Source organism: Gymnoscopelus braueri (genome assembly GCF_963280865.1).
Source record: "Gymnoscopelus braueri genome assembly, chromosome: 12".
Lineage (NCBI taxonomy): Eukaryota > Metazoa > Chordata > Actinopteri > Myctophiformes > Myctophidae > Gymnoscopelus > Gymnoscopelus braueri.
In genome coordinates, this window is record NC_137614.1 from 38,467,804 (window position 1) to 38,482,803 (window position 15,000).

Genomic DNA, 15,000 nt, shown 5'->3' on the forward strand with positions numbered 1-15,000 from the left:
GTGCGTGCGCATGTGTGTGCGTGTGCGCATGTGAAAGAGAAATAGAGAACATTTGTGAGTGTGCATGTGTTGACGCTGCGTTTGGCTACTTTTGGTGAAGAGATTTGGTGTAGAGGAGGGGAAAAAAGGAGCAGAGCAACTACAGATCCCTGCCTAGTGCATAGGGGTTTAAGGGGTTAAATGTGAATGTTCATCAGTACATTTAATTGGTTGGGAAGTTTGTCACTCAGCAGTCTGCTCACCAGAGACAACGTTGGCACTGTGCATGTATACAAATCACAAGACATGTGTCATGTTTTTTCTGCCCAATTCAGTCGTTGCCAATTGATTCCTCAATTTTCAACCTTTTTCACATCAAGTTCCATTATTTATTCAGCATTTGAGCCACGGACCACCGTTTGATGAGATCTAGATCTCTCAGACCCAAAACTTTGAATATTTTGTTGTCGTTGGATAAGATTAAGGCATAAGGGTCCATTAGGTTTCATTTTACACTCTCAAGAGTTAAAGATCTACCTAATAAGGGTCCATTTGGTCCACCTGGAAGTAACCCCCTCAAGGACCACAGGTGGTCCCCAGACCACTGGTTGAGAACCCTTGGTATAGACGCTCGACAAAGCCGGATTATAACCAAATGGAACCAAATAGTCCATTTGGTTCCATTTGTACACTCTCAGAGTATTGGGGGTCTAGGGCCTAATGTGCATACCAAACTGGGGGTCCTTGAAATGACACAGTTTGAGAACCACTGCATTATATAACTGGTCTTGTTGAATGTTAACATTTCTGAATGAAGAAATTGCATTGCATATCAACGTTTCCAGATGTGTGGACCATGTCGACATCTCATTTCCCAAGTACCACGTGCAATTTAGAAGTAGATTACAGAGCTGATTACATGGGCGCCATTTGGGGTCCCCAGGGGATGGCACCCCTTAGCGTTCACATTAATCAACATTTTCTCCACCTCTGAACTCTTTTGTAGATTTGACTCTTGCGAGTGTGTATGTTTGCACGCGTGTGCATGCATGCTTGCGTGTGTGTGTGTGTGTGTGTGTGTGTGTGTGTGTGTGTGTTTTGTGTTTAGGTGGCTGTCAGCCACTCTCGCATCTGTTACGTTCCACGTATCTCAAAGGGAATACTTTCCAAAGTCAGATCACTGAGGCCCCAGATGGCATCACAACGCATTGAATCCATGTAGCGTTTAAGAAAACAATACAACAAGACAAAAACACATTGATCTTATCGGGGAAATACAGTCTCTCAGTGTCAGATGTTTTCACGCACGCCTTTTCATTTTCGTTCGCATACCCTGGAGGGACGGGACCATCGACTGTTTATATCCCGTGGGCCGGAGGGACTGTGCTGGAATTGCTTGTTAGTTGTCTAACTTGCCTACGATATAACATGAATAAAGCAGAATATATACAATATATTATAGCTAAATAGATACAGGAGGAAAGACTATTGTGCTGTGCTGTCAGGTGTGGGAGTATTTGTGCTTAAGGGGAGTAGGAAGTATTGTTGCTATGGAAACGGTAAATGGTGTCCGCTCGTTGTGGACTGTCCAGTTTTAGGATGCTGCAAACCACAGTTTTGGGGAATCTGTTGCAAGTGGTCGCACGATTGAACTGAGCTCATTCTAAATCTTTTATGTGAACGGTGCTACGTAATTTGTTTAAAAACTATTTTTACTCTGTACTTTTTTTTCTGACTGACTGACGCATAACGGCAAAGTGGTTTTTTTCCCCCTGGAAATTGGGTTGAGTAAAAACTGTAACACGATAACACTGAGTTTTTATCTGTGTCTGTGTGTACTGATCAGTCACATCGTTCTCCACACACACACACACACACACACACACACACACACACACACACACACACACACACACACACACACACACACACACACACACACACACACACACACACACACACACCCACACACACACCACGTATCTCCAATTAGCCAATCAAATCCGTGCTGCTGCTGCTCATTACGGTGATTCTGTGATTTGTTCAATCAGAGCAGAAGTCCCAGTGTGTGAACACCTGTGGAGAGGTGTGGATGGGGGGGCCATGATGGGGGGGCCTGGATGGGGGCCTGGATGGGGGCCTGGCGTCAACTCTGTTGCTGTTGAAGGCGTCCCGCCATGTCTCCTCCACTGGGACCCCCTCCTTTCCTTCCCGAGATTGACAGACAGACGTAAAGAAGAACAAGAACTTTTAGTTGCTGTTCGTGGTTGTAAATAGATAGGTGTTGCTAATATTAAAACACACAGGCAGTGGCGTTGGTACCTTGTCACGGTAAAGCCTGATGTACACGTCGTCGAACCGTACGCATTGTCACTCCCACGTCGTAATACAGTAACGAGTCGAGCAAAATCTACTGTCACATTGTACAGTGGACGCGACAGGCTCCCCCACGCGATGTCTGCTTCTGTCGATTTGGCGTCCTTCTGGTTGCAGAACCAATAGCCTTGGAATTGTAAATCCTGTCGTCCTCATCGACACGCGGCGTGACAGTAAAAGCGTGTCGCATCAAACGTCTGACGCTTGGTCAGATGTTGCCCAACTCGTCAACGTAGTGCGACATGTGTGTGAGAGTGGGTTGTGTTCGATGAGGTATAACTTAATTTCAATTCAATTCAATTCAATTCAATTCAATTCAAAGGGCTTTATTGGCATGAGAAAACATACGTTTACATTGCCAAAGCAGAAAGCACAATACAACAATACAATCAAAACAAAAAATATGTACATTTGAAAGTCAGAATCTTCAATAGATCAATTTCTATATACCAAGATCACTGGGTGCAGGTATAGTGCAGGAATATACACAATGATTAGTCTTTAGGGTGGTTGTGTTCCGTTTGATATCCTTCTCCTATCACAGCAACTCACGAATCTTGCTGCTGTGTTTGCACATTGTTGTACTTCGCCCAGCAGATATGGGAGTTTTTTGTCATTGGTCATGTTTTCAAAATCTCTGTGTGTGGTTGTAATCTGTGGGAAGTATGTGTCTCTGATGTCTTGGTACAATGGACAGACGGTTAGGAAGTGTAGCTCGGTTTCCACTTCATTTTGTGTGCAGTGGGTGCATAGTCTGTCTTCTCTCGGGATACAGGTCTGCCTGTGACGAACTTTCTCGATCGCAAGACTGTGCTCACTGAGTCTGTACCTAGTTAAGATTTGTCTTTGTTTTGGGTCGGTCACGGTGCTCAGGTATTCTGCCACTGCTTATTCTCTGTTTAAGGCCAGATAGCATTCTAGTTTACTCTGCTTTTGTGTTGCTTCTTTCCAATGTGTCAGGTAGTTTTCCTTTTGCTGTTTTATAATTTGGTTTAGTCCAATGGGTTTTCTATCTCGTGGCTCTGTTTGTGTTTGTGCCCGGAGTTCCAGGGCCAGCTGGCTGAGGGGGCATCTCTAGAGTTTCGCTGTGTGTGAGTGCCTTGTTATGGAGTGCATCTAGGTCGCTTTCTTTTAGGTGGTTGTAGAACTTAAGTGCTCTCTTTTTTATTTTGATTATGAGTCCTAATTCTGCCCTGCATGCATTATTTAAAAAATTTCAAATTTCAAATTTCAAAAATAGCAGATACACAAGCTCACAAGATACACAAGCTCTAGCTCCGAGTGCAAAAACCGAGTGCCGCGCTATGAGCTTGTAGATCTGCTGTTTTTTTTTTAAATCTTTGAATATAATTTATGTATATATATATATACATTTTTTTTTAAAGCGAAAATGTTTTACTCAAATCTTTGCTTCTGGGGATAAATCCTAACACTTTTTTCTTTTTCTTTTTTTACGTATGTTGCTATAATATCAGTGGTGCTCAAACTTTTTCATGTCAAGGACCCCCAAAATTATATGTATTTGGCCGCAGACCCGCATCTCAAAATATGTTGTTCCAGGGATCCCCAGAAGCAAAGATTTGAGTAAAAATAATATTATTCAAAGATTTGCATACATTTTCAAGATTTTTCAAAAATAGCAGATCTACAAGCTGCTATTGTATATATGACCTTGTATATGACCTTGTATATCTGCTGTTTTTGAATAGCCAATGTAAGTATGAACTCATTGTTAAAGTGGTTAAAATGTAAAATGACAGATGCTTTATAGCAGTGTTACAATGTTTATGTCACTAGTGTCTGTCTTTTAATTTTGACGCTCGCACTTCATCTTTTCACTTCACGTATTACACAGAGTATCGTCGCCTCTCTCTTTCTCTCACTCTCTGCTTGGCAGGAGCTGAGGTATCTATCTGTTTCTGGGTTTCTCTGTCTATCTATCTCTCCCCATCTCTCTCTTGTGGTGTCTCTCGTCCGTCTTGTCATCTAAATTAACAGGTGGGGAATTTAAGCCGGGTAATTTCATTTAAAATACTAGATGATTTAACCGCAGCCTCCTTTTCTGTCACTCTCTATGTCACTCTCTATGTGTCTCTCTCTCTCTCTCTCTCTCTCTCTCTCTCTCTCTCTCTCTCTCTCTCTCTCTCTCTCTCTCTCTCTCTCTCTCTCTCTCTCTCTCTCTCTCTCTCTGTCTCTCTCTGTCTCTCTCTCTCTCTTAAATGTAGCACTTGCGCTTCGTCTTTTATCACGAGTATTAAATTAGTCTTTCATCGTCTGTCTGTCTGTCTCACTCTCTCTTTCGCTCTTTCTTTCTCTCTCTCTCTCTCTCTCTCTCTCTCTCGCTCTCTCTCTCTCTCTCTCTCTCTCTCTCTCTCTCTCTCTCTGTTCTATGTGTTTTTTGGCAGTGCCTCTCAGCAGTGACTAGGAGTAATTGAAGTGTGCTTCTCTGGTCTCTCATTGGGTGTGGCTGAGCCAGACGTCTGTCCAATGAGGACCCCACATTAAACTTATATGATCCCCACCCACTTTTCTCATCTTCTCTGTCATTCTCTCACCCTTCTCTCTCTCTCTCCACCAAAGTTTGAGAGGAGAGGAGAGGAGAGGAGAGGAGAGGAGAGGAGAGGAGAGGAGAGGATTTAGTTAGGTTCTCTCCTGCAGTCCTGACACAGAGAAACTGTGATTGGCTATGGAAACTCAGCACCTTGTAAAATATACATGCTGTGTGTGTGTGTGTGTGTGTGTGTGTGTGTGTGTGTGTGTGTGTGTGTGTGTGTGTGTGTGTGTGTGTGTGTGTGTGTGTGTGTGTGTGTGTGTGTGTGTGTGTGTGTGTGTGTGTGTGTGTGTGTGTGTGTGTGTGTGCGCGCGTGTGTCTCATTGATCGGAGAACAGCAGCGTGTCTTTTATTTACAGGAAGATGGGGATGAAGGTGAGGATAATGATGATGTTGGCAGCAGCTCGCAGAGCGAACGCAGTCGTAATAAATATGTGATGATTCACAGAAGCTGCAGCCATTTTAAAGGAGAATTTCGCCCGACCGTTTTCTTGCCCTTATTATGATATTATGATATCCTAGGACGAGTGTTACAGTACAGAAATGTCATAACTCAATAACTGGTCCGCCGCAGTTAAAAGCCCGCGCCTATGGTGCGTGTGCCCGACCGGAAGTGACGCAAAAGCGCGGCTTACGGTGAGGGACATTCTAGAGCGACGCGTTGTATAGTGTTGTGTCACTGTAAACATCAGATCTCTCGCGATAAAAAAACTTTTAAAAAAAGCTATTAAAATACACGATTGAAAGCAAGCACCATATAGGCAAACATTCTCAAAATTCAAGAGACAAAATTCTCCTTTAAAGTGAAATGACAAAGAACACGACTTGAGTCACCTCGGACAGTTAAATTAACCCTCTAGGCCTATATATATATATATATAGTGTTGTTTTGTTTTTGGCCTAATTCCTCTTGCAGAGGTATTTGTCCTCAAAACAATTCCACTACCTTCACTCCCACAATCAGCATGAAACAGGCCTGCATTAAACATTTTTTTTAGCAAATGACAATTGAATCGACAAGATACAACATTAATAACTAATATGACTAGGTTTTCTCCAAATTGTCCCCTTTACCTACAGTACGTATGTCTCTACCCCCCCCCCCCCTCCCCCCCCCGTTCTACTCCACCTTCATTAGCTGCAAGTGAAACGTATGTTAAAGATGAAAGAGATTGAATGAGAGGTACACATTAACATTACTACTTGAGAATTTCACAAACAACAGAATCGGGGCAACTATAAGATTCATTCTGTGGTAGAAAGGTGGGTTTTTTTTTGGCCAATGCCGGAGGGGATAGAAAGAGAGAGAGAGAGAGAGAGAGGAAGAGAAACAGAGAGAGAGAGAGAGAGAGGAAGAGAAACAGAGAGAGAGAGAGAGAGAGGGAGAGGGAGAGAGAGTGTCACTGCTAAGCAGGATAGACACTGTTGGCGACTAGCAGCTCATGAACCTGTGAGATATCCTTCTCAAGTGTAATATGTAACTTAAGTCGCACTTTTATGTTCAGGTAATCTCTCTTGACATAATCTCCATTCAAGTCCAGGTTCTGTCACAGCCGTGCACATTGGCTCACTTTAAAAGTGGTCGATGGCTCTCTGTGAATTTCAAGTGGCTTTGACAAATCGTGGGTTGAGTCGCGGGGAGGCTCTTTGCTAGCTCTGCAAATCTGTCTCATGAACAGCGCTCTCATCGCCGCTCCAATCCCCAAGAGGGAAAGGGCAGGTTGTGAGGGATATCGCAGCCACGGTGACACTTAGAACTGAATATACACCTTAGGAAAACAAACCATTTCCAGACGCATGGCCTCTGTATTCAAGCTCGTTTCACGGCTGTGTCAAATGACCACGGCCACCTAAAGGCTGGTTTATAATTAGTCGTAGGGCAGTGTATACATTTGTGCATTGTATGTGCAATCACATAAACAGTTTCCAGCTTGGCTAATTGGCACAACACACTGTTGCCAGAGCTTTCAGAAATGTTGTCAGGCAGAAACCTTGTACGTCCAAACCCGGAACCTTTTAACACATTGACTGCCAGCATTAAAACATTGTTTTTCATCCCCATACCAGCAGGTTTTTTTTTTAACCTTATATTGACGATACACAGATGTAAACAAAAGATGTCTGGGGGGAGGGGGAGGGGGAGGGTGTCCTCTATCCACCACAACAACAAAAAAATTAACCTCGATCGGCCATTTTGTTGCTACCGGCCGTTGAATAAGGCTCGTTTTCACTAAGAAAAGAAAAAAATCCGAGCCAGGTGTGTTTTCCTACAACTGATAACATAGGAGTGGAGGGAAGTGTAATTTTTTGGGATGACGTCACATCCGTCCATTCCTTCTCTCAGAGTCGAGGGATCATTCTTAAGTTGTGTTAGAGCGCCTTCTTGTGGAATTTAAAAAAAAATATATATATATTTTGAAAGGACGTCCTTGGCAGGCAAGTGTTGGATTTGAAAGGACGTTTTGAAACGAAAGAACCCGTGTTAACAATGGATGCAATATAGCTATTATTTAGTCACAAGCTCTTGCTAATACTTTTTATTGGTTCAATATAAAATGCGCTTAACCACTTTCAGCTTCACTTTCAAAATATAAAAAAAAATAGGCTCGCTACGTGCAATGTGACGCGTTGTGAGGTTATAGATCGGCTATCTCCACTCTCGCATGACGAAGTAGGGCATTCACTTTTCTGCCCGAAAGTTAAAAAGAAGAAATGACAAAAAGCAGCCGTAACGAGAGAGAGAGAGAGAGACGGCGGGCACGTTCCTTCCTTTAAGCGAGGACGTCTGGGCCAGCAGGCAGACAGACAGACAGACAGACAGACAGCTCCAGCTAGCTGGCCACTGGCAGAGAGAGAGCGAGCGCTGGCAGAGCGCGCTGACAGCCCCGCCGCCCAGATTGATGCTCATCCGACGCGACCGGCAGCCCTTTGGGGTGACTGCTGCTATTCTAAGATGTTTTTTATTTATTTTTAACCCATTCAATCCGGGGTACGCATCTCGTGTCATTTTAGATGTCTTTGGCTATTCAAAAATTGGTAGATCTACAAGCTCATAGCGCTGCACCGAGTGCCGCGCTATGAGCTTGTAGATCTGCAAAAAAATGTTTTTAATCGTGAACATTTGTGCAAATCTTTAAATATATATTTTTTAAAGCGAACATTTGTAAAATATTTTGTTCCAGGGACGCCCAGAAGCAAAGATTTGAGTTACAAAATGTTCGCTTTAAAGAATATATATTCAAATATTTGCACACATTTTCACGATTTTTCCAAAAATAGCAGATCTACAAGCTCACAGCGCGGCACTCGGTGCCGCGCTGTGAGCTTGTGTATCTGCTATTTTTGAATAGCCCAAAGACATCTAAAATGACACAGATGCGTCCCCCGGACTGTATGGGTTAAATACGTGCAGCCATGCCAGGCCCTGGGCCCACCGAACTATATACAGTCAAGTTCAACACCAGTTTGATCTTGATGAGACGAGACGCTGTGGGAGCAGGTTAAAATGGCCGCGGTCAATAACGCTAACAAGGAGATGTGATTTGTTTTCCGCGAAACACAATAAGACAAGAGGATGTGTTTCTGCTGCTGAAGATACTTGGATTGTAGTTGTAAAGGACAAAAGCGTGTCTTGTCCTCTCTCTCTTTCCTCTCTGTCTGTCTTTGTCTCTTCTTCTGTGTCTGTGCCGTGTACGACAAGCACTTTAACTAGAATGATAACTATACAGTGCATCGTTCACAAGCCGGTAGCGCTGTCGCCTCACAGCTAGAAGGTCCTGGGTTGGGTTCCCGCCGGGGACGCTGTGGGCGTGTCCTCTCCTCCGCGTCATCAGCGCCTATACCCTAGGTGGGGTTGGCGAAAGGGCCTTTCTGTGTGGAGTTTGCATGTTCTCCCCGTGTCTCCTAGGGCTCACAAAAACATGCAGTAATCCTGGTCGCTATACCGCTATAGTTGGCTCTCATGCGTTGAAGGTGGCATGAGCTCGGCTCTGGGCTCCCTAGGCTGGCAGGGGGAGTGTACCGCCCAGGATTACTTAGACAATTGGCACTGGGTGAAAAAGGGTTTCATGGGATAAACCCCCCCCCCCAAAAAAAACAAACAATTGTCTTTGTTATAGTTGAAGTGTGGACCCTGCCATCCACGATTGTTAGAATTATATCTTTATACAGTAGTTATAGTTATTGGTGTAAACTGACCTTTTTCCTCTCTCCCTCTCTTTCTCTTTTTCCCTTGGCAGTTTTTACTCAACCGGTGTCCAAGGAAACTAATTAGAGTGTAGCATATGTGCCTCTTGCTTCTCGTAGGCTATAGGCAGATAGCGGTACAGCGGTAAGGCCGGCGTTCGCCTTAACCGCTGTAATATAGACGTCCGTTGGGTGTCAAATTCAGAATGCAGAAGAACACACCTATAGGCCCCCCGCTCCGTATCGATCGACCACAATGTGCAGACCAACTCATGGAATAAATAGTTAGTTGTAGGCTCAGGTGTAAGTGTAACTTTTGTGAACGTTGCGACCCCAGCCAATAAGACGTGCACGCATATTTGAGCGAGCGTACGCTCGCACACACACACACACACACACACACACACACACACACAGAAAAAGGAGTGTGAGAGTGAGTAGGAACACCTAGCAAATACACACACGTACAATATTTTTACTAGACTTTTGTAAATAATACATCACACCTTTATCGATTCAGGGTTTGCTGAAGTGCTGTCTTTTCCCCCACAAAGCACTGCTACACACTCACACTGTATAGGTCTACACCAGTGATCTGACCCTGTGCGATCGCGGCCTTCAACATAGCGCTAGCCACCAGGGCAGTTGGAAGGCGAAGTCCGTTGCTCCGATTTTTTTGTGGAACAGGAGTTGTCAATTCACTCCCATGTGCCTATGTTTCCCAGCAGCATGCATTCCGGTTACTACCTGTCTTTTATACTAGTACCATAGTGATGCATAAAATGAGATGCAGCTCTTTCGATGGACAGCGAGAAGGAGAGAGAGAGAGAGAGAGAGGTTGAAAGTGAGATTGCTGAACCTCAGCTAGGGGCCAGGGCTATTCCAGCATGGCTGGTGTTGCACTCGGAGCTCAAGCTAGTTGGTTATTCTGCATGGCCGTCTGTCGTGTTCCCTGTGGGACTGTATTGGGCAGAGGTGCATCAATTATCCATCAGGTCTTGTAGGCTGCCGTTCCTCTCCGCTCCACCACTTCAACTTTTGACTTTTATCCACTTTCATGTCAGTCAACTTCATCTTCGTTGGCCGTGGACACGCCACATTGCTGCTTCCATTTTATTTTCTTAAGACTGAAATTAACCACTTAAGCCCTATATATTTTTGTCATATGATAATAGCTGATCTACACATGTTGCGAGCTTTATATAGATTTTAATTTTTTTCCATTTGTATAAAATATATTTTTTAATTTACATTTTTTCCCCCCCCACTATAACAACATGCCCATATAGGGCTGCCAGGTTGAAAGTGTTTAGATTCAATGAAGCAGTACTGGGTCTCAGGTCACACACAATGCAACTCCAAAATACGATAATTCAGCGAAGGCAGTTCATCATAGTCTGTTAACAGTCTATTCCGCTAGCCTTATTCCCAGTCATGTGCGCGTCTGGTATTCCCCTGCTTGCCTTTGAACCCATTAACTTGGCAAATATGGATTACTTGGGTTTTATCCATGCATGTCTTAACAGTATTCCCAATGGGAAAACATGAGGCCCTAAGCACCATTCCGGTTGCTAAACACATTAAAATTTCCCGAGCTGGGACCGGTCGCTTCCATGGAAATGTGATTCCCACCTGAAATGTCGTATTCCCCGTTTTTCTGACCTCTTGAACCAATTAGCTCTACTTAAGGCTCTCTTGTTTGCTTGAGCGTTAATAGTTTATTCCCAGTTGCAGTGGTGGAAGGTAACTAAATACACACGTACACTCAAGATAGATAGATAGATAGATAGATAGATAGATACTTTATTAATCCCGAAGGGAAATTCAGATATTCCATAGCTCATACACGCATACAGTAAGGTTAGTTAAAAACACAAAAAGAGGGGGGGCACAGGTTAAAAAGATGTAAAAATATATATTATGAATAAGCATAAAAAGCATTAAAACTGTGTCACTGGGAATAATAATCCTTTGTTATTGCACATGGCCCATCTGTAACTAAAACTATCAGTCCAGTTCATAAGCCTATAGCTGCACAAGTTGGTGCACATGGACCCATAAATAACTAAAAGCTAGTAGTCCAGTTCAAGAGCCTTGCGGCTGGTCATGGAGTTAAAGAGCCTAATTAAGTACTGTATTTACGCAACATTTTGAGGTAGTCATAATTTACTCCTTACTAATTCAAATTTGTAATACTTTATACTTCTACTCTACTACATCTCAGAGGCAAATATAGTACTTTTTACACTACAATTGTTTTCGACAGCTTTAGTTAGATTAAGTAATTATTACTACAAGACATACATTAAGTGATAAATGATGATGTAGTATTATAGGTTAAGCTACTGTCAGGGAGAAATCAAGCTCTCTAGTTCTGACTGAATATTAACGAGAGTTTTGTTAAAAAAGAAGAAAGATAATAAACGAATGCATTCAGGACGAACCAATCTTTACCAGAGCAAGACGGTATCTTAAGCTTAAGTTGGTCTTGAAGCTCATTAGCCACCACTTGTCCCTGACCAAAAGAGTGAGATCAACATCCTGTTAAAGTCATCTGTATATAGACCAATTAGATAATATATAATGAGCACTAATAAGCTCTTCGCAGTACCTGTTCAAAGGCAAGAGCATTCAGTTCTTAGATAAGGAGTTTCGACTCCTCACACACTGCCCGCTGAAGGCATCGTGACCTCATTAAACCTAACAATCCCCACGTTTGTGCATTCAAACTCTGAAATGCACAACAAAGCACATTCAAATCAGCCCCACCTTTACCAGTTGCAACATTAAAATGACGAAGACATTAATTACAATCCAATAATAGGATTATAATTGTATGTAACATTTTGAATACAAGATTTAATTTGTGGTAGTGTTTTATGTAATTAAAAAAGTACTTCTTTTGGACAACTAACCGGTTGTTTCAGTGAACATGTCTCAGTGATATTCACATGCAGTTTTTTTGTGTGTGCGTTTTTTTTACCCCCTTTTCTCCCCCAATTTAGTCGATATGTCAAGTAATTCCTCCCCACACACATTTGTGTGTTGTATCCTACTGACTCACCTGCCAGTGAGGAGCCCCCACCGGGAGGACGTAGAGCCTCATCCCACTCCTCCCGCCAAACACTCCTTGCTGACAGGTGCCGCCCCCAGCCTGTAGGAGTACGTGAGGTGACAAATACCCTCCCCCGCCTGGCTTCCCTCCCCCGAACACGGGCCACTTGTGTTCGTATACTGTAGATAGAGGTTCGACAAAGCCGGTTGCACCACAATGGATTCGAACCCCCAGCCTCCGTGTGGTGGGCAGACACTGTACCACTGGGCACCTCCCTATGCAGTTTCATGTCTCAGTGATATTCCCATGCAGTTTCAGTGAACATGTCTCAGTGATATTCCCATGCAGTTTCAGTGAACATGTCTCAGTGATATTCCCAGTTTCAGTGAACATGTCTCAGTGATATTCCCAGTTTCAGTGAACATGTCTCAGTGATATTCACATGCAGTTTCAGTGAACATGTCTCAGTGATATTCCCATGCAGTTTCAGTGAACATGTCTCAGTGATATTCCCAGTTTCAGTGAACATGTCTCAGTGATATTCCCAGTTTCAGTGAACATGTCTCAGTGATATTCACATGCAGTTTCAGTGAACATGTCTCAGTGATATTCCCAGTTTCAGTGAACATGTCTCAGTGATATTCACATGCAGTTTCAGTGAACATATCTCAGTGATATTCACATGCAGTTTCAGTGAACATGTCTCAGTGATATTCCCAGTTTCAGTGAACATGTCTCAGTGATATTCCCAGTTTCAGTGAACATGTCTCAGTGATATTCCCAGTTTCAGTGAACATGTCTCAGTGATATTCCCAGATTCAGTGAACATGTCTCAGTGATATTCCCATGTAGTTTCAGTGAACATGTCTCAGTGATATTCCCAGTTTCAGTGAACATGTCTCAGTGATATTCACATGCAGTTTCAGTGAACATATCTCAGTGATATTCACATGCAGTTTCAGTGAACATATCTCAGTGATATTCACATGCAGTTTCAGTGAACATGTCTCAGTGATATTCCCAGTTTCAGTGAACATGTCTCAGTGATATTCCCAGTTTCAGTGAACATGTCTCAGTGATATTCCCAGTTTCAGTGAACAGGTCTCAGTGATATTCCCAGTTTCAGTGAACAGGTCTCAGTGATATTCCCAGTTTCAGAGAACATGTCTCAGTGATATTCCCAGTTTCAGTGAACATGTCTCAGTAATATTTCCATGCAGTTTCAGTGAACATGTCTCAGTGATATTCCCAGTTTCAGTGAACATGTCTCAGTGATATTCCCAGTTTCAGTGAACATGTCTTAGTGATATTCCCATGCAGTTTCAGTGAACATATCTCAGTGATATTCCCAGTTTCAGTGAACATGTCTCAGTGATATTCCCAGTTTCAGTGAACATGTCTTAGTGATATTCCCATGCAGTTTCAGTGAACATGTCTCAGTAATATTCCCAGTTTCAGTGAACATGTCTCAGTGATATTCCCATGCCGGCGTTCCAACCACATTAACAACGTTCCCGGTTTGAAGCAGCGTCCAGGCTTAAACCCACAGGTCATGTGGTAACTGTTACCACGGCGACCACAGTGAGGTGGCCGTGCTGCAGTAGCGTGTGTCTATAATGTTAACGTGCAGGGAATAACCCCTGCTGTAATATTATGGGATGTGATGTGGTTAGGACAGTATACTGTATGTGAGAGCTAACACCCACAGTGAACCAAGACCTAACTCTTGAGAGTGTACACATGTAACCAAATGGTCCCGTAAAGGTCCATTCGGTTACATGCGAACACTCTCAAAGAGTTACAATTGGATACATTTATACTGAGGATTTTACACAAGAGTGTAAGCAGCTAAGGAAGGATGGAAGGATGTCAGGAAAAAGGAAAGAAGCAAGGGAGGAGGACAAGATGAAAGGAAAACATAATAAAACTATAATAAAGTTGACCTACTGAGCAGCAGGTTGAGTTATATGGATTTTTCAGCTTTACATAATATGATTTAATTTACATATATTTGAAATACATGTTTCAAATTACTTTTATTTATTTTAAATTTTCCATTTGGATATACAGTATCTGCAACAGGATACATTCACATTGGGGGTTATTTTGCCTTTAGGTTCCTGAAACATCTTCCACATCTGTGGTCAGTTTGATCAATCTATCTCCCTTAGGCCTGGTTTATACTCTGGCGTATGACGGTGTGTGTCGCATGACGAAAATAGCCGGCCTAAAAGCTCACGTTCGATATTATTGGCTATTTTTAGACGTGCGACACCGGCGTGCGGCGAAGGTTTTAAGCCTGGCGGTTTTGTGGCTAGTTGCCAATCACTGAGGTCACACGCTGCTGTGCCTCTGTTGCCATTTTGTGGGTCCACTTCTAGATTAATTTGGCACTTGTTGTGGGGGAAAAGTCACAGCTGCTGGCACGGTGCCATAATGACAGTGGGCTGGCTGGGTAGGGTACTTGCGCTCCGCCTTACCCCCTATGCCTAAACCTTTTTGGCTTTTTTTAAAAACTATTTTAAAATGTTTTTCAAAACAGTAAAAAATGCCTACAAAGTTTAGGCATCAGGGTTAATCAGATGGCGTGCAAGATATGGGCCACTAATGTGTTTTTTAAATATTTTGGACCACCTCTACTTATGCCATAGAGGTCCGTGGTCCACTGTTGGAGAAACAGTGGGATAGCCTATCTTAAAGTTTCCAGAAAAAGTCCTAGCTGCTGTCAGTGTGCCATAATGGCTGCAGGCTATGGGCAGGCTGGGTGCGTTAGTGCCTATAGATGTGGTGGTGATGGATTAGACACCTCCAAAGTGGGGTTGCGGTCTCTCTTCTGCGCACCGGTGTCTATCTT

At 43.2% G+C, this 15,000-nt stretch overlaps 1 protein-coding gene across 1 annotated transcript in view; it reads left to right on the forward strand.

The window, feature by feature from the left end:
• Window positions 1–15,000, forward strand: part of LOC308096548 (plexin-A1-like) — a gene marked incomplete at its 5' end in the record, with an annotated part of 336,263 nt that overhangs the window by 214,400 nt on the left and 106,863 nt on the right. The gene's annotated exons all lie outside the window — the stretch shown is intronic.